Source organism: Arvicola amphibius, chromosome 12, assembly GCF_903992535.2.
Source record: "Arvicola amphibius chromosome 12, mArvAmp1.2, whole genome shotgun sequence".
Taxonomy (NCBI): domain Eukaryota; kingdom Metazoa; phylum Chordata; class Mammalia; order Rodentia; family Cricetidae; genus Arvicola; species Arvicola amphibius.
Genome location: NC_052058.2, coordinates 8,922,715 through 8,948,606, shown reverse-complemented (window position 1 = coordinate 8,948,606; position 25,892 = coordinate 8,922,715). Strand labels below are relative to the sequence as shown.

Sequence of the window (25,892 nt, the reverse complement as noted above, 5' to 3'; positions counted from 1 at the left end):
GTTAGGTGTGATGAATTGTACTTGTTTCTGTTTTTTTCATTTTAAAAATGTTTTAATGTATAATTATATCAATCCGTTATCATTCCCTCCCAGCTACCCTTACTCAAAAAAATCCCTCCCATGTTTCCCTGCTCTCAAGCTGAGAGCCTCTTTTGTTTTCATAATCATTGTTACAGGCATACACTCACACACACGTGTGTGGCCACACACACACACAACCTACTGAGTCTGGTTTGTTTTGGTGATGGCGTGTGTATAGTATCAGGGCTGACCACTGAGCATTGGACAACCAGGAAGAGGGCTGATCCCTGGAGAGGCTAATTCTCCTTCTCCCAGCAGGTATTAGTCGCCTGTAGTTCTTTGTCTAGGGGCGGGACTCTGTAAAGCTGTCCACCTTGAAGGTTAACATACTCACTGATATTACCACTGTTCCAATTGTGTTTATGCAGTCATTTCCAGGGGAGTTTTATGGCAGAGCTCCAGGTGTTCTAGCCATTGCAATCTTTCTGTACACCCTTTCTTGATACTCCCTAAGCTGTATATGCAGGAATTGGGATGCAGATGTACCCGTTTGAGAAGGGCTCCCCACTATGTGGTGTTGTTTCCTGTGACGGTCTCTATCTGCTGTAAAGAAAGGCTTCTTTGGCCGGGCGGTGGTGGCACAGGCCTTTAATCCCAGCACTTGGGAGGCAGAGGCAGGCGGATCTCTGTGAGTTCGAGACCAGCCTGGTCTACAAGAGCTAGCTCCAGGACAGGCTCTAAAAGCTTCAGAGAAACCCTGTCTCAAAAAACAAACAAATAAACAAAAAAGAAAAGCTTCTTTGATGAGCGGTGGTAGCTATACTTACCCAGGAAAGATGACTTAGGTGCCTGTTTCTAACTCTTAAGGAGCCCAACCTGTGTCACAGAGGACAGACATCTAAGTCAAAACATTCAAAAAGACATTTTACCCTAGTGAGACAGCAAACAACAAATGATCAATACTGGCAGCCTGTGGAATTTAGGTGACCAGGCTTTATCTGTCTGTCTGTCTGTCTGTCTGTCTGTCTGTCTGTCTGTCTGCCTGCCTGCCTGCCTGCCTGCCTGTCTGTCTGTCTATCTATCTATCATCTATCTATCATCTATCTATCTATCTATCTATCTATCTATCTATCTATCTATCTATCTAAATCTGTGTCAGTTGGCATTTTCTCTGGATCTGTCACATCCAAACCAGACAGTGACTGACTGCGACCCTTCCCTTCTAATGTGCTCACCTGCACTTACTGTATATTATGGACATGAGTTGTTTTTCTACATTAGATTTAAGACATTCTCAGATCTGAACAGCCAGCTTAAACACTGTGATGTTCCAGATACATGCTCTAATACTTTACTAGAGACTCAAAGTTGATCACTCTTGATTTCCACACACTAAAGCTGAGCTGCTGTAGAGACGAGTCTTCGTAGCTTGCATCAACTACTTTCTGTAGCAAAAGAGCTGGCAGAGCAATGCAAGGGAGGAAGGGTTTATTTTATATTGGCCCATGGTGTCAGAGAGCCTGTGATAAAGAAAGACACCTTACATGGAAACTGACCAGGACACGTAGCATGCAAAGTTATAACCAGTGGTAGACACGGCCCCTGCCAGCCAGGCCCCTACTCCTAAAGTTCCACAACTTTCAAAGTAGTGCCACAACTGGAGACCTAGTATCCCAAGATGAACCTGCAGGGGGCGCTTCAGATTCCAGCCCTTGCATGGATGTGCATGGAGCCCCAGAGGAGGTTTACAGCCTGGAGCTCAGGTTAGCTTTGTTATGTGGGCTCAGGTGTGATTTAGACATAGATAGATGGATGCACTCATGGCTGAGCATAGTAACCAAAAACAAAACAAAACAAAACAAAAAAAAACCCACTCTTCGAGTCTGATGGCAATACTTAAGGACAAGCCATCATGAAGATGCAGATCTTTCTAGAATGCACCAGGATTAACGTTGCTTTTTATAGCACTTGTGAGGAAGCTGTTGAGCGTGCTTCTGGAGGGCCATCTCTTCCACAGCTGCCATGCCCCATGTGTACTTCCTAGATCAGCGCTCGCCACACAGCACTGGACTTGCTTCCCCCAGACTGCTAACAATGACTTTAAGTTTGTACTGCTCACCACACCAGCTTTTCACTGAAGTACCCCAGAAACTTCTATTATCCTTTAAGATATGAAGAAATAAATTTGAGCTGCTTACAGAAGTTGGGATAAGATGAGGGTCCCTGCCATCAAACAGCAAGAAAGGACCCTCTCTTGGCACCTCTGACTGGCCCAAGGACCAAATTTTCTCCCCACAGGGTTGTGGTTAGTACTCGCATCCTGGAATATTTCATCTCATCACATTCGCATCCCAGGTTCTTTAGAAAGCTGACTCAAAGGTTTTTGTTGTTGTTGTTTTGTTTTGTTTTCTCCCCTGATAAATGACAGAATTATTTCTGTTCAACATAGAACAACAGAACTCTCTCCTTAAGCTTTTTGATGAGGTAAGGAAAAAAAATCTAGGTTAAAAATATGTGTTTCTTCTAGTAAGATCTACGTATAAATGAAGAATTAAGTCCTGGGTGTGGGTTACAGCATCCTAGGGTCTCTTGTGCCGGAGACATCTCCTGCAGAGAAGCTATGTACACTCTCCCCAGTCCAGAAAGAGAAGTCACAAAACAACACAGTGAACCAAGGAGTTTCACAGGGCTATGGGTCGGGGGTCACTGACAGGAACAGGGGTGACTCGGAAGTGGCTAACAGCAAAAGCTCATCCCAGCTTGGGTGATGACTCACGAAAGCCTCATGCCCGAAGCTCTCCACGTGGTTTGCAGGCAGCCATCGCCCTTCCTTAGCGCCACTGCTCAGCCTCTTCTAGAATTCATTTGCTCCATCTGTAAAACCCAGGAGATGCCTTGCAAATCTTGCAAGTTTCAGCTTTCTCAGATGTGTGACATTTGTTTATTTTCCGAGTCTCAGGAACTTCCCCCTCCCTGCCGGAAGGATTGCTTGGGTTCAGAGGGAGCTGCTGTACACCAGGTTCTGGGCTGAAGGAAAAAGCGAGAGTGGCCTGCATATCAGTGTTGATCTCTCTGCCTTCTGACTCTGCCTGCAGTGTGACCAGCTGTCATGTACTTCTGCTGCCACACGTGATGGCTGTGTTCTCAAACTGTGATCCCCAGTAAAACTTTCCTTCTTAAAAGGCTGTTCTCATTGACCGCTGGCCGACTGTGTTGCTTGCAGTATCTATCTAGAGTGCGTAGGTCAGAATGTTTGTTTGTTTGTTTGTGTGTTTGTTTTTCTCCTCCTTTCATCTATCAGGTTTGAACACATCCTGCTGAGATTAGGAGACCAGGCACACTCTTGCATAACTCTCAAAGAATAATTAATTAATCTAGGAAGAGGGAACACTTTTATCTGGCTGATCCCATAGCTGGAGGGCAGAATAGATTTCTTTTCTTGCCTCTTCAGAGGGCCTATAATGCCTGTGTTTTCCGTATGTGAGTATCAGAGCCACAGGTGCAGAAATGACAATCAACCACCTGGGGTAAATAACAAAAACCTTGGGTTAGGTGAAAAGATTAGAGAGAGGGGCTAAAAGGAACAGGGCTGCCTTGCTCTTTAAAGTAGAAGACATTTACAGAGAAGAATTGTGTTAACAGTTTCCCCTTCCTTAAAGAGAAATAGAGGCTGCTGGGGGCTGGGGGGGGGTAGGGGAGATAGGTCTGCAATACAATGATGTCTTGTCTATATAGCGAGTTCAAGATCACCCTGGGCACTAACTTACTCTCAAAAATTTTTTTTAAGAAGGAAAAAGAGAGCTAGGGATGTAGAGCAGTAGTAGGTGCTCAGAGGTTGAGCAAATCCCTGGCACGTGCATTGTCCTGGTTTCAGTCCCTAACACTGATTTTAAAAATGTATATATGATAGAGAAATGAAGCTCTGAATGCAAGAGAAACATCTGATATATCATTAAAATGCCTAACGTCTCTTGAAAATTTTGTTGTGAGTGACAGTACATGACTCCATTTCGACAATTTCACAGGACTCTAGACTTTGCATCTCATCTTGTAAGGGTTTGAGAATTTGAGCCACAGGTTGACTCACCCACACTTCCAAAGATAAGGATAAAATGAAGAATTTGTAGGCGGGAGGGGCTCGGTGATTTTCTTTTAAATCAAAGATTAAAAGCTACTTTCTTTGTATTCTGTTCTGTGTTATCAAGTGGAAGAGATCAGACTCCCCCCTCATATATATATATATATATATATATATATATATATATATATATATATTCAAACAGATTATATAAAAGAGAGGAGAAACAGTCCACATCTAAAAATGTGAGAAAATTCTCATTTTAACTGTCTTGGATATGTAAAATTTAAAAACAAAGTTAAGGGAAATGCAAAATATCTCTAATTATGTTCGTGGTGAAGAAGACTATTGTGTCAATAGCAGACGGCAAGGTGTGGTACTGTGCTAATGTTGTAAAAACACACGATAAAGTAATATTCACACTTTGCAGAGTATATTGTTTCTGGAAAGTATCATAGCTGACAAGAACTTTGTTTTGAAGTATCAGTTTCTTAATACAGAACACACTTATGAAAGCCAACAAAATTGACATTATGGTTGTAAACACATTAAATAAAACACCTCTTCTTCCAGAATAAACTGAATACTTTGAAAGTCAAACATCTGTCTGTTGGCACCTTGTTGTAATCAAGATAGCCTATACCATATGGTGGTACCAGATCACTTCCCAGGATGGACCACACAAAGTTTATTCCTGAATCATGTAGGTGTGGCCTTCTCACTACAGCCAAGTAACTCCTTTTGGACTAACACTCCCTCCAGCAGGTAATACTTAAACACTGATCAAAATACTGAGTTCAGATGCCTAAAGTCAAATAAAAGTAACCAGGCCATAAAGGGGAGAGAAGTTAACACTAGGAAGAACAGAATATTACAGATTTTCTTATTTAGATTTCTATTACTACGATAAAACACCATAGCCAAAAGCAACTTGGGGAGGAAAGGCTCTATTTTACCTTATGTCCTCTAAGTCTATCACTGAGGAATGCCAGGGCAGGAACCTGGCAGCAGGAGCTGATGCAGAGGCCATGGAGGATGCTGTCCACTGGCTTGCTCATGACTCCTTCATTCTGCTTTCATATAGAACCCAGGACCATTAGCCCGGGAGTGGTAGCACCCACAGTAAGCTAGACACACTGATGTCAATTATCAATTAAGAAAACTCAACGCAGGTCAATCCAGTGGGTGCATTTTCTCAGTGAAATGTCCCTCATCCTTGAATGGTATTGCTCTCTAAGGTTCAGATGAGTCTCAGTGTGGTCTCTCTTGTGGCTCAGCAATGATCTGGCTTTATGTTTCTACCGATTGTTGAGGACACCCCTTGAGCACAGAGGTAGAGAAAAAGAGACAGTGGATTTCCTTCTCATGGCCTTGTCCTGGAAGTGACTCTTACCACGTCTACCCACAAGTTATTAGGTACTGTCCTCAGTATTCCCAGGCAGGGATGCTGTGACACAGGCTCTTGGGAGGATGTCTTACTCTTTGTGGCCCTGAAGTCCTGGCAACCATCCTTCTGAATTGATCAGAAAGTTTATCGAGTTAAAAAAAAAATTAAAATACTGTTTACTTAGACTGGAAATTTCCAACTCTTCTTTCCCTCTCACTGTTCTCTCTACAGAATTTATTTTTTTTAAAGTTTATGTTGGAAATTTTGCTAGGCTTCGCATTCTAGTTTTTTGCCTGAGTCCTGAAAGATGCCATGTGGAATGCCCTTTCTGTATTTGCCGTTCTCCTAGGGACCCGCCCACATGTGGAATGTGATGAGATTAAGAGACTAAGCAATGATCATTTCTTTCCTGTCCCATTGCTTATGGAAATTGGATGAAATCCAGTTAGAAGGCCGGGTACGACAATGTGTGCCACTGTAATTTGGCTGGTAAACAGCAGCTAGATCAGAGCTGCCGTGCTGAAATGTAAGACGAGCTAAAAGTCAGCACTGTGTCATGTGTCAGGGCTGGCATTGTTCTCTGGAGGTGTCATCACACGGAAGCAGGTATGGTAACTAAATGTTTGGAGGGGTAGCCTGGCCTGACTCGTGTGGTTTGGCCGAAGAAAAGCAAGCTTTGTAGTTAGTCTTTAACAAGCACGAGGCACTCACAGAAATGTAATAAAGGCTAAGGAGAGAAGGCCCTGGATGGCGAGGATGGGTGTGGCAGTGTCAGCTACAGCACTGGAGTCTGGGAGACACAGCACGGAGCTCCAGCCTGGAATCACATCTTCTTCCCGCCTCTTGGGAGCCTGGCTAGCTCGGACACTTGTTCTTCTTCCAGACATTAGTGGCCTCCTCTTCCAAACAACAATGATCATGCTCATCCCATGCCACTGTCGGGGGTGTTGGCTGTTGTTATATCCGTGACATCAAGAAGTATTCAACAAACCTAGTGTTGAGGGAGAAAAATGCATTTGATTTTTTCGTTTTCGCCTGAAGAAAATGCATTGGGAAAAATTCCTGGGGCATAGCAGTGGACTCAGTTTGTTTTATTTTCCGCTAATACACATGGTCATGGCAGAACTAAAGCAGAAGGCTCCTAGTATACTTATTTTAAAAAAATTTCTCCTGATCCTAATTTCTTTGCATTTTTGACATACATACGTGCGTAGGTCCTTTCATCCCATACACTTGCCCCATCTTCCTGCTTCCCCGTGTTGGCTGCTGCATGACTGAAAGGAGACTTGTTGAGATGAAGGGAGACTGCTCGGAGTCCTGAGATCAACACTGTGAACATCAGCTAATGCTTTAATTTCCATCTTCCGTGGTTATGCAAGCCCACGGCTTTGGAATTTCAACATAACCTTGAACCGTCCCCAACTTTAATTTTCCTCACACTTCCACCAGTAGTAATTGGGCCTCCCTCCTGCTGCTGCTGTGGCTGCTGGCATTGTAGCTAGTGTCTTTCCTTTGCTTCCAGTGACTTTGTTTAATTCCTCTTGGCAGCTGTAAGGGCTGGATGCCAAACTCCTGTGCTTGTCACATCAGAACCGAGACTCCCACTGGCACAGCATGGCCAGCTGAACTGAGCCTCTGAATTCTCAGGAAAGTTCCCTTCCTGGGACTGCTGGGCTTGCCAGGAGCTTTCTCTCAAGCTAATGTAAAAAGCAGGGCTAAAGGGTCAGCTACAACTGTAGCTTGTCATTGGATAAAGGATTTAAAGAACTTACTGATCAATAGGACCCTCAGCTTCCTCCTTTGAAAATGAGAACAAAATTGCTATTTGCTTCCAAAGGTTGTCTGGGATTAAACTGATTAGTCTAGACAATGGGGGCCTGGACTGCATTAAGTCTTCAACAATGTTAGTTACTACTGTTTTCCCTTTGCATGAAGGCCTCTCTGTGAAGCTTCCTCCTTGCATGAGATGGCTAATTAAATATTATCAGGCATGGAGTTCATCTGGATGGACCCCCTCCCTCACAATCAGAAGTTTGTGAAATCAGGAACTGAAACAGCAGGACTCGGTTGGCTGGTCAGAAGCCTGGGGTCTGCATCTTTATCTCAGGCTCTGGGTGGAGACGTGACCTTCTGAACTTCCCAGACTATCACGTGTTTATTAACTAGCTACGGTAGTTGTTCTGGTAAAGAACAGGAATGCACACTGTTCTCTTCCTAGGAACTGATTTAGATGGGCATGTCAGTTAGCTGGACAGAAAAATACACCACAGAAAAGTCACATGATCCACAGGTGTTAGAAGCAGTGTAAAACCTACTTGAGCTGGAGACCCAGAAGTGGTACCTTCGGTCATCTTTCAATCCCACCCTTGAGAATGTCTCACGTTACTCTGCAATAAACTCTGTCTTCTACACATCCATCACTCTGTGTCTCACTGAATCCTTTCAATGAAGACCCCAAGGACCAGGAAGGTCAGAGGCAGGTCTCATAACAGCTGCAGTGCTTGGATGAGTCATGGGAGATTTGCAGGGTCTAGCAATTTCCTAAGCACAGCCCTGTGGTTCCTTTTCAGACCCAAGGTGTATCTAGCGCTTCCATGTCACAGAACAGCACCCTGGTTGGGTTAAAGCATTAGACATTTACTCTCACACTTTTAGAAGCAAGAACGTTGGAGACATCAGTAGTCATCGGGGCCGTACTGTCTCCGAAAGCTGCATGAAAAATGATAAACTTGCCTCTTCTCAGCCTTTGTCCTTTTCTAGAAACACTTGTGTGTGTGTGTGTGTAACTGCACCGTTCCATTGTCTACATCTCTGACACATGGCGAGAAGATAGCCTCTCCATGGATCCCTTTGTCTTCACATCGTATTCTCCTCTGTGTTCCTCTCCTCTGACTATAAAGGTACTAGAAATAGTCATCTAAAGTAGAAATATGCTCCAGTATTTTTCCATCTTAACTAGTTACACACATAATAACTCTACTTCTATTATGGTCTTGTTCTGCAGTTCTGGAAGGTACAACTTCAATATATCTTTTTGAGGACAGTCTTTCTATAACATTGAGCATCTTTTTCTTTTTTTCTTTCTTTCTTTTCTTTTTCTTTTTTTCTTTTTTGCAGAGCTGGTTATGACTTGTATCTGTTCATTGTCATGATAAGTCAGTTGCTATCAGGATCTGCCAGTGGAAGGCAACTGTGTTTTAAGATTTTGTTCAGTCTCCTCTTCCTGGTGCTTCCTGGTCCTTCCTGATCTCAGTGGAAAGTGTTCATACATGGCTCATAGAGTGTAGTATAGAAGAGAAGAATAATCTGTTGCAGAGTGGAAGACATCACACTCTCAAGTGAGGATAATGGAAAGGAGGATAATGGTGCAGAGTTAAGTTTTAGACAAATGTATATTATTTACAAAATCTCTGTCCAGATGATTGACAGGCCAGTTGGAATGGGCTCTTGTGGGAGAGGCCAATGACACCATTGTCCTTGTTCTTTATCAAACTCCTTGAGCATATAACAATCATGTAAGATTCAGGGAAGCTCAGAATGCCATGTCTCCATCCAAGACCAGAGATAAAACTCAGACCCATAACCAGAGTCATCAAGTTTCAGTTTCTGGTTTCAAAAGCTGCTGAGTATGAGGGAGATGACCCCCAAGGCTGCTCTCATCTAACTAGCTACCTGTGGTAGTTAATATCCATTGTCAGCCAGACAGGCTCAACAATCACCAGGAGAAAAGGCACATCTTTGAGGGAATATCTAGATTGGGTTAGATTCACTAACACATCTAAAACGGAATATCCAGATCAAGTTAGTTGGGGTATAGAGACCCACTCTAAATGTGAATGGCACCCTAAGCTGGGGTCCCAGACTGAATAAAAAGAAAAAGTGGTACTCAGCACTAGCGTTCATCTCTCTCTCTGCCTCCTGAATACAGAACAATGCAGTCAGTTGTCTCAAGCATCTTGTTGCCATGGCTTCCCTGCATCTGTGATGGGATGGATTGCTAAATAAACTCCCTCTCCCCTAAGGTGCTTCATGTCAGGTGTTTTGCTGTAAGGAAGTAACTGATGTATTACCTAAGAGCTGGGATGGAGTACGGACTGGCTTCCCCTGAAGGGTAAGTCACCAGGATGTAACCAGAGTAGGTATTCCCAAGCTTGGGTCACCCAGCCCTGGAACTGGCTGCTGAACTTACAAAGGATGCCTACCCCTTGTGGTTCAGATTAAACCGTTTGGCAGCTAAAGCCTAGTTGTTTGGATTTTAAAAAGATCTCTGAATAATTTTAATATTCAGGCCTGTTTGAGGGTCACTGGACTAGAGGAACTGGGAGCTGGTAGTGGCAGCTTTTCTGCTTGATTAAAAGAAAAAAAACCTCACTGAAGGAATAAAGCCTACTTGTTTATTCAAACCCCTTCGAGCCAGATGTGCCTGTGAATTCATATTTCAATTGCTTTAGAACTATAAAAAGTAATATGATACATATACAGTGTGTAACATAAAACTGAAGTAGGTTCTGGACTGCACCCCTATATCAAATGGTATTTCTGTGTAGAAACATGTAAATCTCTATGTTATAAGGAAGCCAATGTCAGTTCGACCAAGCTTTGGTTAACAAATAAGGATTGGTATGAAACTTTGGGCAAGAACATTTCAGTTTTCAGACTTTTATAGATCACTCAGTTGAAGAATATAGGGTTGTGCATGTGATTTGAAAGCTCAGTCTTACAGAATCCAGGTTTTCTTTATCTGCATCATGTCCCTGGTTTTTTTGGTCTTAGAGAGAAATGTGAAGAAGAGCATGGCAGTGTGGTCAGAAAGGCCAGCTCTGATCACCCTGCTCAGTCAATCAGAACTGATTCCCAAAGCCTCTTCCTCTTCTATAGAGCTCTCTTAGTTATTCATAAACTTCCTGTCTAATAAGAAACACATCTAAGATGCTGATTTTGTCTATTTTCCTAAAAGGAATTAGCACTGGTTTGAGTATTTGTCTCCCAAATCCACATCACTCCCTGAACCTTGGTTTGTGTACTTAGATGGAAGTAGAGTTGCTGCCCCTTCATCCTATATGACTGGGGTTCTCCTAAGAATTGGAGAAAAGACACAGGGACAGACATACACAATGAGCAGATGTGGAGTCAGCTGATGATAGAGGCAGGGGCTGGAGCTGGACAGCTAGCTAGCTGTTGAGGGATAATCTTTATTGGTATGCTGTGAAGATGTATCTCTGCCAAGGCACCTTCTGATTGATTTAATAAAGAGCTGAAGGGCCTATAGTTAGGTGGGACTTCCACCCAGAGATAGGAACTCTGGGAAGAAGAGAGGTGGGATTTTCCAGGCAGACATAAAGTAAGGAGGAAAGGTAATGAGCCACGTGGCAGAACATAGTTTAATATAAATGAGTTAATTTAAGTTTTAAGAGCTAGTTTGGAACAAGCCTAAACTAAGGTCAAGATTTCATAGTTAATAAGAAATCTCCATGTCATTATTTGGGAGCTGGTGGTCCAAAGAAAGCCCAACTCTAGCTGCCAGCCAAGGAAGGTGGAAACGTGGTAGTGACGTGGTGACACCGTTGTAAAGGAAAAGCCTGGAAGAGATGCTCTGTTAAGACTTCAGAGAGTTCAGCTCTACACACACAGGCCTCAGATTCAGAAATCTGAATCAAAAGTTATTTAGTGATTTTGTGTGTTAGCATCCCTGGAAAATGTATCTTAAACCTGAGCAGCAATAGTCATGAGGGCAGAATGACCCTGTGTTTTCTTTGACAAGACACTTTGTAATACCCAGCATCCTTCTTTGGAAGCCCCTCCCCTAGGGAGTTGCCTTGGTCCGTACTCCACCTCCAAAAAGCCTGCCAAGAGCTGACCCTTCTCCAGGGAGGGTCAGGACCACTCCCATAGACTGTTTAGGCTGCGGCTCCAAAAGGAACATGTGGTCTTCTGGGTTTGCATGGTATCTCCCCCCAACACACATACACACCCTGGCCATGCTCCTGGCCATCCGGGAGTGCTGCATTTATTAAACGTGGGCAGTTTTTATTCGGTCGAATTTGGTCCGATTGGAATTATTTGTGTTGGCAGAGAGGTTTCTCTTGAGAAATATACCTAACACCCCTGTCCATGGCACTTCTTCCTTTGCAGAGTCTGGGTGAATACCTGGTCATTTCTCAGGTGACTTTTGTTAAGCCATAACTGCTGAGACTGGCTGCTGTCTCTTGGTTGTTTTGGTAAAAGTCACTCTCCAATTCGTCATTTTTGGAGCTTATCACAGGATATGTGATTTGCTTGTAGTAAATAATAAATAACCACAGTTATGAGAAACAATTGTTTGGCACATTGGTTGCAAAGGAGCCATGTGGCCTGAGAGGAGCTGTGATCTACTCAAAGAACTAGGGGGTTGCTGATGTAATTGACGAAATCATTAACTCAGAGTTTCAGGAGGTGTGGTGCCTAGCTCCCCTCCAGGAGGCAGAGGAGACAGCATTCCATGGATGCTTGCAAGGTGGAGAATTTCATTTTTGTGCAAACAAAATTATCAGGGGATTTCCAAGGGCAGCTACCCCATATTGGTCCAGATTGAGGGAAAAAATAAAAATTAAAAAAGAGAAGCTAATGGCAAAGGAAGATAATGCCAGAATAGTGATGGGAAGGGAGATTTAAAATAAAGGTATTTCATAGTTGATGAATATGAAAACTTAAAGTTAATTTAGAACAAATGGCCAAGGAATTTTCTTTTGAAATGTGAAGACAGATAATTAGTAAGATTTTCTTTTTCTTTCTTCCTCTCCTCTTCTTTCTTCTGTTTTTCGATAGGAAAGGATCACTAATGAAGGAAAATAAAACCTGTGACTTGGTTCAGGGAAAGGGATGAAACAAAAGAGAAGGGGAAAGTAGGGGAGCAGAAGTGATAGAAGGGGGATGAGGGGGGAGAGAAGAAAAAAGGAGAGGAGGGAAGGGGAAGGTAGGGGAAGAGAAGGGATAGAGATGAGGAGGGGAGAGGAGAGGTGCTTTTATTATCAGTTGAGGGAGGCATAAAAGGGGCACCATCTTTACTCAACTCTGCTTTCAGAGAAAAGCAAGCAGGAAGCATTTCTCCAGGGCCACAGGCCTGTGTCAGCAGGAAAGAGAGGTGGTTTGCCAACTAGAATGGAAAGCTAATTATGCATTTAAGCTACACCAATCTCTGTTTGCATCTTTCAATTAGGGAGAGGAGAGACCTTTTTGAATTGCTGGGATGCATGTCTCAAATAATAAATTTATCAGAGAGATAGCATGTGGCTGCCGGCAGCTCTTGGAGGTTTGTCCAAATTTAAATTAGGTGCCCCTTGTTAGTGGCCACAGCCCTAGGGACACAGGCCCAGATCGACTAGTTCCTGCAGACATACCACTAAGAAGAGGCAAGGTGTCCTTGTCTGGTGTGTGTGTGTGTGTGTGTTGCATGTGTGCATGTGTTTGTGTATGTGTGTTGGGTGTGCATGTATGTGTGTGTGTTTGTGTGTGTGAGGGAGAGAGAGAGAGAGAGAGAGAGAGAGAGAGAGAGAGAGAGAGAGAGAGAGAGAGAGAGAGAGAGAGAGAGTAGGGGTGTGTAGTCCCACCCTAGAGTGCATTGAAGCTGTCCAAATGCTAGCTATAAAATTGTAGCCCTAACTGTCCTCTCAACTGGACATTTTGGCCTGATGTATGAAGATGTTTCACATCCAATTAGGTGACACAGACAATGGGGTTCCTGTTTCCTGACTCAAACTGCCTGTCAGGAGCATCAAGGCCAGGCAGTCCAAGGCTTTATACAAAGCAGCAACTCTCCCCCACCTGTGGCTCTAACCCAGAAATTGCTGCAGCTCTCCCCATAGGATGGAAGGGGTGGCTTCAGTAGAAATTAAATAGCTCTGCTTGGCAAAAGGAAATTACTAGTGTGTGTGTGATGGCTATTTTATGTGCTGCTTGGCTTGGCTAAGGAGCCTTGTGATTGGTGGAATTCTCGTCTAGATATTGCTTTGGAGGTCACTTTGGATATGATAAACATTTAAATCAGTAGGTTTGGAATAACACAACTTACCCAACACAGCAAGGGTGGGACTTGCCTAATTAGTTACAGACCTTAGCAGTAAAGATTGGTGTTTTCCAAAGAAATCAGTCTCTGTCAGACTGAAATAAGATCCTGCAGGAGTTCTCAGCATGCCAGCCTGGCCACACCTTTCACCTTGCTGGCCCTCAAAACTTCATGAGCAATCTCTTAAAACATCACTTTCTATACAACAGGGGTGGGGCATGGGGCTAGGATCCCTAATCTGAAAACCAAAGTCCCAACCCATCCAAAATCAAAATCTGAGCACTGACATGTCACAGATGGAAACATCCAGGCCTGAATTCGCATGGCAGGTTAGACTTCAAAAGCATTTACCTAAAAGCAATGTGTAAATTTCCACTCTATATGTGTATAGAGTATTCTCTGATTTGTTTTCAGCCTTTAGATCCCATCTCCAAGATAGCTCATTATCTATAGCATTCCATTCCACCCATCCTCAGCTTTCAGATAAAAGACATTCAGCCTAAGCAGAGAGAGTATGGTATGGTTGTTATAGTATGTTTGTATGTATGTGAGTCTGTGTGTCCAAGCTTCTCATCCTGCCCTGCTCCAGCCAGCTAAGTGGTGCCAATAATGGTAGCTAGGATTCAGCCTATCACATCCCGTAGGTTATAAGGTCTGAGCTCTAGAAACCAAGCCTCAAGGAGTTCCTGGGATTATTCCTGCCCTAGCTGGAGTCACGTGGTCAAGACCCGCTGTACCCACTCAGTTTTATTCAAGATGCATCTTGCATTTGTTCTGTAAACTGAAATAAACTGCATCTAGGGCTGGGGGCAGATGCTTACTAACAGACTTCCTGATGCTGCAGCATGTGACTCAAGATTTTTGGCATCCATCTGAGGCAGCACATGAAGCAAGGAGCAGGGTATAATTCCAAACTCATATTTACTTATAATGCAAAACATAAGACTACAGTGAGTTTTGTTACTGATCCTGATCATGCTTGAAGAAAACGTAATAAAGTACACATGAGTGAACAATAGCCATAGAAATTTAGTACACAAGGGAAAATATTCTATATATGCAAGTTAATAGACCTCTACAGAGTATCACGTAGACAAGATGAATACATATGATGATAAAAATACACAACCCTACCTAATTATAAGGTTATTATTATTAAACATAACACATAGGTCAAAAATCCCTTAGAATGAAACCATCATTAATTTAGTGAGGCAAGCTGGTAGGATAATTACTGGGGATGAGGATCTTCTCTTAGGCATAGCATGATGTGCTAGAAGAGGCAGCAACCCAGTTATTCCAGAGACAAACAGATAGGAGGCTAAGACGTAGTCAGCACGTACTCCCCTCATTGCTGTTCTCTGTATTTTTAAATGTGATGTTTGCAGAGACAAATGGCAAGTTTCATGCGGTTATTTAGCCTAGAAGCACAGACTGCATGCCTGATGTGTGCTACGCACGAGGCCTTATCTGCATCAAGTTTATTCTCTAGACAACGCATGTTATAAGTCCTACAAGCAAGCAAGAGATAGAGAGCATGACATGTGGGTAGAACGTATATTCTAGTTTATGGCCATGTGCTTGCCTCCAATCCCAAGTTGGGATTAAAATTATTCATAGTGTATTGAAAATTTCAAATTTTAGACTCTAAAATCAAAATAAAACTACAATTCATGTCATAAGAGACTAACATCAAGAACAAATCTTCTGAGGTGGAATGAGAGTGTCAGAAGTCTGTGAGTCAGGAGGCAGGAGCCTATGATGGCTAAAGGATTTTTTTCTTTTGGTTTTTCAAGACAGGATGTTTCTGTAGCTTTGGAGCCTGTCCTGAAACTAGCTCTTGTAGACCAGGCGGGCTTCAAACTCACAGAGATTCACCTGCCTCTGCCTCCCATGTGCTGGGATTAAAGGTGTGCGCCACTACCGCCCTGGCTGATGACTGACGTTTTAAGAAACAGTAAGAGCATGAAAGGAGATAGACAAAGATGTAAGAGAAGGCAGGGTCATAGAACATCATGTCTCCTGAAGCATTGGATTTCCTTCCAGCTAAAAAGAGGTCTCATTAGGGAGTTTGGACCTCAAGAGGAACATGGTTTGATTTATGTTTTTAGAGGACCACAGCAACATTGGAGCAAGGAATATGGCATGGTGAGGTTAGACACATTAGGTACCTGCTGCTCTCCTGGAGAGGGTGAATGTGTCGGGAGGAGTGAGAGATGGTTGGACTCCCTGTGCCTCTTGAAGACAGAACAGACAGATGGCGGGCTGTGGGTGGAAGAAGTAGAAGGGGAAAAAGGCTTCTAAGATGATTCCTGGAATCCTCGCACTAGAAACCACACATGTGGTAATGCCATGGTCTGTGGTAGATAAGGATGCAGGGCCAGGTGTGGGGCGTAATTCAGTGTCCTCTAAGTGTGAGAGGCTTCTTAGTTATCCAGGTTGAGTGCTGCAAGGCATTTAGAAGATTGGTTCCAGGGCCTGTGGGAAAGATCAAGGCTGGGAACCACTGAAGTATGTTTCAGAGAAGAACCCCACCCCAAAACGCATAGTGGAGTAAATGCAAGAAACTGAGGCGTGAAATGGCTAGGAGAGTGAGCTGACCTTAGACACATAGCCAGCTGTCTCATCCCACATTTCCTCTTTCCAGAAATCCTAGGAGATATCACAGGCGACATTATATGGAATGACCCCAATTATTGAGGAATTCCAGGTGTCTGGTTGTCTGGAGGCGCTCAGGTGCCACACACTTAGGCTGGAACCATAAAAAGGCAATTGGGGACATGGCTGTAACACGCTTGTGCTTTTGGTAAAAGGAACATGACCTTAACAGCTTCACCCAGGTGTTTCTAAGAAGGCTCATCTACACAGACAGGTTGTATGTGATTAAATGTGTCTATTTTAAGTGCTCACGATGTGGGTCTCTGGAACTAAGCAAAGTGTCCAAGTCACAGCGTGCAGTAGATGGCGTGGAATAGTAAGTGGAATAGATGCGTTGCAGCGTGATGTCTAGGAGAGAGTTGATGGAGAAAGAAAACCAGTGGCCTTGAAAGAACACGTGTGCCCAGGGCCTGGGAACAACAGAGACAGCACATGTGGGAAAGAATGTAATCAGGGCACAGTATGTTTCCAATAAGAGAAGAAAGAAGAAACTCCACATTCTACAGCAACAGCCCTAACGTAAATATACTCACACTGGAGCCCTGGATTGATTTGAATTTTGCTGAGTGCAATGATGCTTATTTTGTTGTATTTGCAGGCAAAGTGTTGTGTGGGGCTATGCCTCCAGATAGTACGTTCACTGTAAGAGCCATTAAGTATCCTTTCTGGCCCAGCTTCCTTCTAGGGCTCGCCTACACACAAAACAAACCACGAAGCTGGATCTTGCTTCTGGTGACTTTCACAATAGTGTTGAAATCGCATCCACCCTTATGATTCCACACAAGTGGTCCAAAATAGAAACACAGAAAGAAAGGGACCCACACCCAGCCTCCACCCAGTTCACATCTTCTTTTATTTTCGTGTGCCTACTTCTGGGAGCCCTTGATCTAAGGAGGGTTCTCATTCTTCCTGGCAACCTCTGACCTCTGGCATCCTGCCCACTTGTAAACAACAATCCAGAATCTTTTTACCAGAGAGATTAATAAAATGTGGACAAGGCACAGGCTGCTTTCTGGGATCCTGGGCTCACCATTAGTAAATAGAGCCAACTCCAGACCTCAGGAGAAGTTTACGTAGAATCAGTCCTGGTGTGCTGTAACATACCAAAAGTTTCTCCTTAAGTATATTTTCAAGATTTATGCGTTATTTTTCTGTTTCTCTCTCTCTCTCTCTCTCTATCTCTCTCTGTCTCTCTCTCTGACTCTCTCTCCTGTCTCTCTCTGTCTCTCTCTCCTCTGTCTCTGTCTCTGTCTCTGTCTCTGTCTCTCTCTCTCTCTCTCTCTCTCTCTCTCTCTCTCTCTCTCTCTGTGTGTGTGTGTGTGTGTGTGTGTGTGTGTGTGTGTGTGTGTTTGGGGCAGTTACATTGGCACATAAAGGTCAGAGTTCAACACCAAGCATCTTCCTTAACTTCTCTCCATCTTATTTTGGGGACCAGGTCTCTCACTGAGCCTGGCATTCATTGATTCAGTCTAGCCATTAAGTCCCCGAGATCGTCCTCTCTCCTCTCTTCCTCCCCAGTGCTGGGATTATAACAGCAAAGCACCATGGGTTTGGTGTCTTATTTGTTGGTTTGTTCTTTGTAATATGGGTTCTGAGGCTTCAACTCAGGTCTTCATGCACATGCATCAAGCATGTTAATGCCTGGGCCATTTCGCCAGCTACAGTGTCTGCCACTTGCTGCAATGGTTTCCCTCCAGTATGGACTCTAAGCCTCTGGAATCATTAGAGAAAATCCACTCTTTTCTTTGTTACATTGCCGTTGGTCAGGGTGCACATGGCAGTAGGAAAGTAGCTAATACAGAGTCAATCCAATTTGCAAGGTATCTGAAGAGCCAATTGGCCTCTTTTATTCCAAAGTGTCACGTCCACCATGAGTCACAGACTTCCGGGAAACCTGGCCTTGCTGTAAGCATACCTAAAGTTTCTATCTCAATTTCACATTCATGCCCACTTCCCTTCTGTGCTACCACACAGTACATGAACATCACATAAATTATTACAAGACAGTACATGAACTTTACATAAATTATTTACTTTTCTTTTTGCCATCACATCTGAGGTGCAAAAGGAAAGAAACAAACATGCAGGATAGATGTTAATTATGAGGAAACATTTAATCTCACTATTGTCTGTTATGTTTTGGAAAAGAAATGACCAAACTGAAACAAACAGTTCAACTTTTACACTCAGACACTGTTTCTTTATTAATGGCTATGCATGTGTGTGCTTAAATAAAAGAAAAGCAAACACAAAATATTAGACAGGATGCCTGTAACTAGCTTGGACCTTAAATATACACTTAGTTATGGTAGAAATTTACCTCCCTAAGAAAAAAAAATCATAAGTTCAATTCTTCATGTCCTTTCTCTAAGGGCCTGGAACAGTTGGAGCTTATATTGGAACAAGTTTTAGATTTCCCTGTCAAGTCAAATGGATGCACTGTTATTCTGTGATTTCAAATTTCTCCAAGGTAACTTAATCCTCACTCAAATCTGGTACCAAACTTGGGAGGGGTTATAAATCCTAATAAAAGCTCAGAGCTGAATGTCATGGTGCACAGTGCGGATCCCAGTTCTCCTGTAAATGAAGCAGGAGGATTGCAAGTTCAGGTTCAGCCTGGGTTACAAAACAAAACAACGGGTCAACAATTAGTACGCAAGACAGCAACAGTAACAGAAAGTGTGCCCTGGAAGAAAAGCTCAGTCTATTGCATAACTCTTACACTGGGTGATAGGAAGCTTCCCTTTCCACTCTTAACCTCTGGGTTTCTTCATGTCAAAAATGGGTGCTATGGCTGGAAGGGTGATTCAGTGTCCACACAACATGCAGATCTCAGTTTGGTCCCCAAGCCCCATGAAAGCAAAAGCTGGGCACTATGGCACTTACATATCTGTAATACCAGTGCTGAGGAGGCAGAGCCAGAAGGTTGCCTGGAACTCACTGTCCAGCTAGACATGCTCAGTTAATGAGAGTGAGAGACCCTGTCTCAAAAAGTAAGTTTCAGAGAGATTAAAGAAGACACCTGCTACAGACCTCCAGCCTCCAAACATGTGCACACATTCCTGCACAGGTACACACACGCAGGAAGATATAAACATACATACCACATGCCCAACATAAATATGTAGAATTATCACAATATCCCTGAAAAGTGTATAAAAATTAATTTGTTAATTAGGAGGCATAGTTTGAAATCATAGAAAAAGGAATTTTCATGAAGTATAGAGATGTCACTATAATTCATGTGAGGTTCCACTGCATGGGTGGGATGATGGCCTTTTTGAGAGGTCACAGAAGTGGCTCTGGCATGCAGAATGACAACAACCTAATCCTCCCTACTGAATGGCTCCCTGTACTCTGACCATTGTTCCCTGTTTCCTGGCTCCTCACTAGCTCAATCCTTAAACATTGAGCAAGCTTCTGGCTTGGAGGAGAACTAAGTGCATATTTGCCTATATTCCAAAACCAAGATGACGTGCACTTCCAATCGAACAGATGTGGTCAGCCGTTGATTAGACCCAGCGGAGCTGTCTTAAGCACAGCCATAACTGCAGAGAGCGGGGAACAGGGTGAGCAAAGGTAAGCAGATACGCCACATTTCTCCCTTCTCATCACCCTGTTTCCTCTCCTCATCTTCCTCTTCCACGTTCTCCTCCAAGTTTCCCCATTTTTCTCTGTGAAAATGTTTTCCAAGTGTTTCCCCTCCTGGCTTTCTCTAAGTGGACATCAGTGAAGGTGTGCCCACTGTTAGCAAGATTTTTCCCACTCCCTTCCAAGTGCTCACAACTGAGCAGGAATTTTGAATGGAGCTCAATAACTAAAGCCAATTTCAATAAATCAGAGACTTATGTATCCATTAATGGACTCTCCAGGCTCCTTGATATTTCTCCTGCTTCCGGTTGCTTCCTGTCTGTCAGCCATTTCCCTGAAAACTGCCAGCTGCTTTCACAGAATCGTGGAATAACTGAGTTGGAATAGGACGTGAATCTTCACTCCAAACTTCCTCTCCCCCCCTCAGCCCAAATGAAAACACTCTCACATCTCTGCCACATTTCCTCCAGCCTCAGCTCTGTAGATTGGGTTCTCCTACCCTCCTTTGACTACATGTATGCCACAATTTTAATGAGAAAGTGCTCTGTTCTGGGCCAAGTTTCCCACTATGGTTTTGTCTCAGTTTTGCTATCCTAATGAGTATGGATGGAACACAATTCTCTTCTAAACTCTCTCTAAATTCCTCCATCACTGGGGTCTTAATATCCAGCTCAACTGTCATTGCAAAGTCCAGTGTTGTCTGGTAGGGCATGCTCAAGGCAGGTTGACCTTGTCAATCAGAAGACCTTTGACTTTGCCTAATAAAATCATTGATAATCTGCTCTTCTGTGTGCTGTACTTGTCTGAGGCTGAGTAAGATTTCCTGTCCTAACCACCCACTCCCAAATAACCACAGAGAGTTTAATATTAATTATAAATGCTCTGGCAATAGCTCAGGCTTGTTACTAGCTAACTTACATTTTCAATTAACCCATATTCCTAGGTATGTTTTGCCATGTGGCTTGGTAGCTTTTCTCAATATGGCATGTCCCTCTTGCTTCTCTCTGCATCTGTCTCTCTCTCTACTCCTTTTACTTCGCCTTTCTGCTTCCCAGCAATCTCTGTCTGGCTTTTCCTCCAACATTATACTATCCAGCTATTGGTCAGTCAGCTTCGTTATTAAACCAATCACAATGACATATGTTAATACAGTGTAAAGGAATATTTCCCAATTCTACTAAGTTGCTTTCTGGTTTCAACCTACTTTAGGGATTCTTCCCACCTAGGAAGTACCACAGACTTAAAGCCCAATTTCCCATCCTCTGGTTGTTTGTGGGAGAATACTGGGTTGGGGAAAGGGATCAACAGGGAATAGGTCACCTGAGATAAGGTCTCCAAGAGTGTGCAATGGCAGCTGTCAGTGCTAAATTCACACGCCCCAATTCCCTTTCCATTTTCCTCCAACAGGACCACGTAGCTTCTGTCTTTCTGCCAGCCAGAAGTTTCTGGTTTGCTGGAGAGCAGTCTCAGACAGCCTGAGCCCACATTGCCCATGTTCCTGGAGGCTCTCCCTGGAGACTTATGAGCCCTTAATTAATGACTGTAAGGTGCTCTGAACTATAAAGAGCCTGGCCCTTTTACTCAGTGGAAACTGAAGTTTGACTTCTGCTGGTATCAGAGACCCTGTAGAGAAAAGAGTGGATCCATGAGTCTGTAGGTCTTTCCAGATAACATACTGTTGTCTGTCTTTACAAAAGAATATGCAGACGTGTGTATGTATTACCTAAAAAAATTCAACACCCAGTACTTAGCCTGTTTCTATGGAACAGGTCAGAGTGTACTGACTCACCTCTGTGTTTCTATATCCCTGTACTTGCTTTTATGGTAATTCCTTTTCTCAGGTGTCAGGTTAACTCACCATGTCAGCAGACTGACAGAATTTGTCCATCATTTTTAACTATGTAATACGAATGTTTGATCAGTTTTAAGACAATCTTTCTAACAGAAGAGAACAAACATGGACTAAGTAAATCTTACCTTTGAAGTGTTTATTTTTCTTAATGTTATAGCATATTCTCTTAGTCTTGACATTGGATTTTCATTTTGCTTTGAAAATTATTTCAGAGGACATTCTGAATATTAGTAGAATTTGCTACATCTTGATATAATATATATATATATATTTCCTGACTGTTTTTACAATCTGACTGGTAGAATGTCCAACAAAGCAAGTGTCAGGATGAGGTGTAGGGGTTAACTAGAGCCCCTGTCCTAATTGCACATCTCTGTAAGAGCCTGCATATTGCTGCATCTACTTCCTTTCCCTGGAGAGGACTACCAGAGGAAAGCGATTTCATGGAGGAAGGTTTACTTCAGCTCATACTTGAAGAAATACAGTCCTTCAAGGGACAGAGGCTGGTTATGGAATAGCTCACAGTTGTGTCAGCAAAAATATGAGATGTCCACACCACAGTTGGGTAAGACAGGAAGTAGACCAGAATATGACCCTCAAGGCCCACCCCCAGTGACTCACTTCCTTTAGTATGGTGACTCTCCACATCCTCCCCAAGTGTCACCATAAGTAGGAGACTGAGTTTTCAAATGCTGTGGGGGGGGGGGGGCATGTCACAGGCTGCCTTGCAAAAAAAAAAAAAAATGATTCCTGCAGCAAATGCTTTCAACCATTGTCTTTAGGAGCCTTGCTCTTGTCAGCCAAATTCTCCTTTCTTTATAGTCCAGGACTCTCCTGCCTAGGGAATGGTGCTGCCCAGAGTAGGCTGGGTCTTCCCACATCAGTTTAGGCAATCAAGACAATCCTCTATAGGCAATCCTGAAGGTGAGCCTGATCTAAACAATCCCTCCTATGACTCTCTTTTCAGGGCACTCTAGGTTGTGTGGAGCTGACAGAGTTCACCATTCTACTTCCCTAGGTGCGATGCCTATTCACCTGTTTGCAAGAGTTTCTAAGAAACGGGATGGAATTATCTCCTTCCTCCCTCAAACAGATTTTCTGAGTTGGGTTACCATTCTCTGCTACCATTTTTTTTTTTTATCTATTGAGAATATTACTTGTGTCTTCACCTTGTCCCTCCAGATAATATCTGAAGACTCCCGTTTGGCCCTCAGACATTCTTATTCAGTGACTCTAATCGTAGTTTCCCTCAATGTTTCCCATTTCTGGATCACATCATTTCAATTTTTATTTAAAAATTTTACTTTTTACCTTGTGGTCTTATATAAAACAAAGTAAGTCACTTCAATTTTTCTCAGTGTGACAGAGGTATAAATATACATATGAATGCATATATACATGGAAGAGTAGATAAGTATATCTATGATTTTATTATGTCTAGCTTCATAGTAGTAATCCGCTCGTTTTCTTTTTAATATAAATTAAATGTGATTGAGTAATAGAATTTTAAACCTCAAAAATACTTTAGATAAAATCTCACCCAATCTTCAGTCTTTAGATACAGAAATGGGGGGGGGGGGGGTCTTTAACATATTTATGTCCACAAGCAACTAAACCAAATGGCTTAAATTTAAAATTCCAGGGCCAGAGAAATTGCTCACCAACTAACAACTCTGGTTGCTTTTTCTAAGGACCCAGGTTCAATTCCCAGCACCTGAATGGCAGCTCACAATCTTCTGTAACTCTAGTCCCAGGATCTGATGCCTGCTGCTTCTAGCCTGTGCAGACAGCATGCACACATGTTGTTGCAATGCATGCATGGAGGTTAAACACTCATACACATTATCAATCAATGGGGTCTAAACACCATTGTTAGGCTAAGAAAAATCCAAAATGCCTATTTTATCTTGTTTGTTTTCTTTTCTTTGTCTAGGTTATTGTGTAGTTTTGAATGTCCCTGTTGTTCTCAGTGACATTTACATCCTTTCTGTTTGAGTTAAACAATGAAATGGCCTGATAACACCTGAAGTAAAGTTTTTTACATGTCCTTTGACTTTTAGTTCTTTGTCAAATGTTTTTAACACAGTACAGTGCTTTCCCATAAAGAAGAATAGTGATTTAGGCTGGTCAGTGTTAATTCATGTATCTGTGCTTTGAATGAATAAGAGCATCCGTGTAGAGGTGGTTTGAATTAACTAAATTTTATACTTTTCCTTTAATCATTCTAAGACAAGTGGGGTAAAAAACTCATAATGGGGCTAAAATATAAATAATAAAAACAAATGTGGTGTCTATTTTAAATGAGATAAACTTCTAGTAATTTGAAATTTGTGCAAATAGATTTCAAATGTTACAGAGGTTATGGGCAACACGATGTTGGTTTTGCTTCAGTATATGAAGGAATGGTTGAAGAGGAGAAGGCATGCTGTCTTTTGTTTTCCATTTGGTTGCAAAGCTGTTTCAAGCTTGGCTTGGCTTCTAGATAACCAATTGTTGTAGAAACAGAATCAAAGGATTAAGAGTTTCTGAGTAAGGTGAGCCATTCCTAAGCTAAAATCAACTCTGTTTTATTCCCAACTTCCTGACAAATCAGCAAATCATTTTTATGAGCCCGTATGTGATTCATTGAGCCATTTGGGGCGGGTCAGAGGGTAAGGGTGCCATTCACCACAGCAGGTTTAAGGAGAGGAAGGTGAGGTCAGAAGGGGAGAGAAGCCCTCATTATTGCAGGAGGAACCTGGGGCCAGCTGTGTGCTGCCCCCACTAGATTAGGCTCACCCTGGGTACTGGTTAACACAGAGCACTGAGACACAGATGTTCTGCATGGTACAGAATCTTCAAAGATCAGCTCATGGATTTCTATTACTATAAAAAGGATTAAAAGGTTTGAAAATTATAGCAGGCCTGTCTAACTGCTAACATATTTGCTAACATTCGCCAACACAGATAAAAAGGGGTAGGATATATTAGCTCAAAGCCCTGGTAGTTGGTGGAAACAATCTCAATAGCGAGATGATAGATAGGTAAATGGATGGTAGATAGATAGATGGATAGATAGATGATAGAGAGATAAATAGACATAGATGATAGATAAATAGATAGATAGATAGATAGATAGATAGATAGATAGATAGATAATAAAGAGATAAACAGATAGACATATTCTCTCTCCTCTTTCTCCCTCCCTCCTTCTCTCATAGCCAGAATATGGATTGGTTCACTTCAACTGGAACTGATTAAGAATTCATGGAGCAGAAAATGTAAGGGGTTCTGGAAGCAGAGGCTTTGAAAGACCAGTCTGAGCTATAAATAAATCGCTGCTGATATTCTTTTTTTTTCCTGTGCTGTTTATATATGCTTATTAAATCAGAGTGCAGGCACAAAGCTCCACTTGGAGAGACAGACTGGCAGGGATGGACTGACTTAGTGCACATAGACGGCACAACACCTTCTCAGCAGCTCTTTGGCCATCCGGAAAGGGCTGCAGCTATGACAGATGTCACCACAGGTGAGGATTGTTAGGGGGCCCTTGTTGCTACTTACTGTTAATGGGTTTCAAGATCAAATTCCTATGTCTTTACTTTCAACTTGACCTAGCTTCTAGAATGTACCTGCAGTAGTTGTGGTTTCCCTGTGGAACAAACTGGTTTGTATCTAGGTGTGGGGGGGAGCTGCATAAAATGTGTATCCCTGGGTCTATCGAATAACTTCCAGGAGTTTAACTTTCTCATTGATCAAACAGAGATAATAATAACCCCCAAGGCCTACCTACTCCACAAAGCTCAGGCTCAGTGCTTCTGTGATAGGGATAAGAGTACAAGGAAAGCAGACAATCAAAATGGTACGTTTTTCCAGATGAAAAGCAAGGACACAGATGAGCACCCACATGCACATGCACACGTGCATGTACACACACACACACACACACACAGTCAGCTCTCCCGTTTGTTCAGTTGCTGAAGCAGCTCCGCGTGTGTTTGCTGGTGTTCTGGAAGGTCTTTGAGGACACTGCAGAAAATTTTATTTGAATTCCTTCTCACATTCTCTTTGTATCAGGCACTAAATGAAACTTAAGTTGAGAACATCCACAGATGAGCTTGGCCTGCTGATTGACACAAAATGTGGAGTGGCCACGTTCAGCTACGGAGTTTGGATGGGGCCTGTGGGTGAAGAAAACCCAGGTAGTTTTGAGAAGGGAAATTCCGGATGATGACAATATACCCAAAGCATTCATTTGGCTTATATGGGCAAAATGGAGTCCCGT

At 42.8% G+C, this 25,892-nt stretch overlaps 1 long non-coding RNA gene across 3 annotated transcripts in view; it reads right to left on the bottom strand.

The window, feature by feature from the left end:
• Positions 1–2,666: 2,666 nt before the first annotated feature.
• Positions 2,667–25,892, bottom strand: part of LOC119827027 — a 52,982-nt gene continuing 29,756 nt past the window's right edge. Inside the window, exons 4-5 of one of the 3 annotated variants that reach the window (XR_005287554.1) lie at positions 6,198–6,477; positions 2,667–2,895 (exon numbers count right to left, since the gene is read on the bottom strand). This is a non-coding gene — a long non-coding RNA (uncharacterized LOC119827027). Of the gene's footprint in view, positions 2,896–4,585; positions 6,478–24,179; positions 25,789–25,892 lie in introns of those variants that run through there. The other 2 variants (XR_005287553.1, XR_005287551.1) reach the window with 2 other exon arrangements.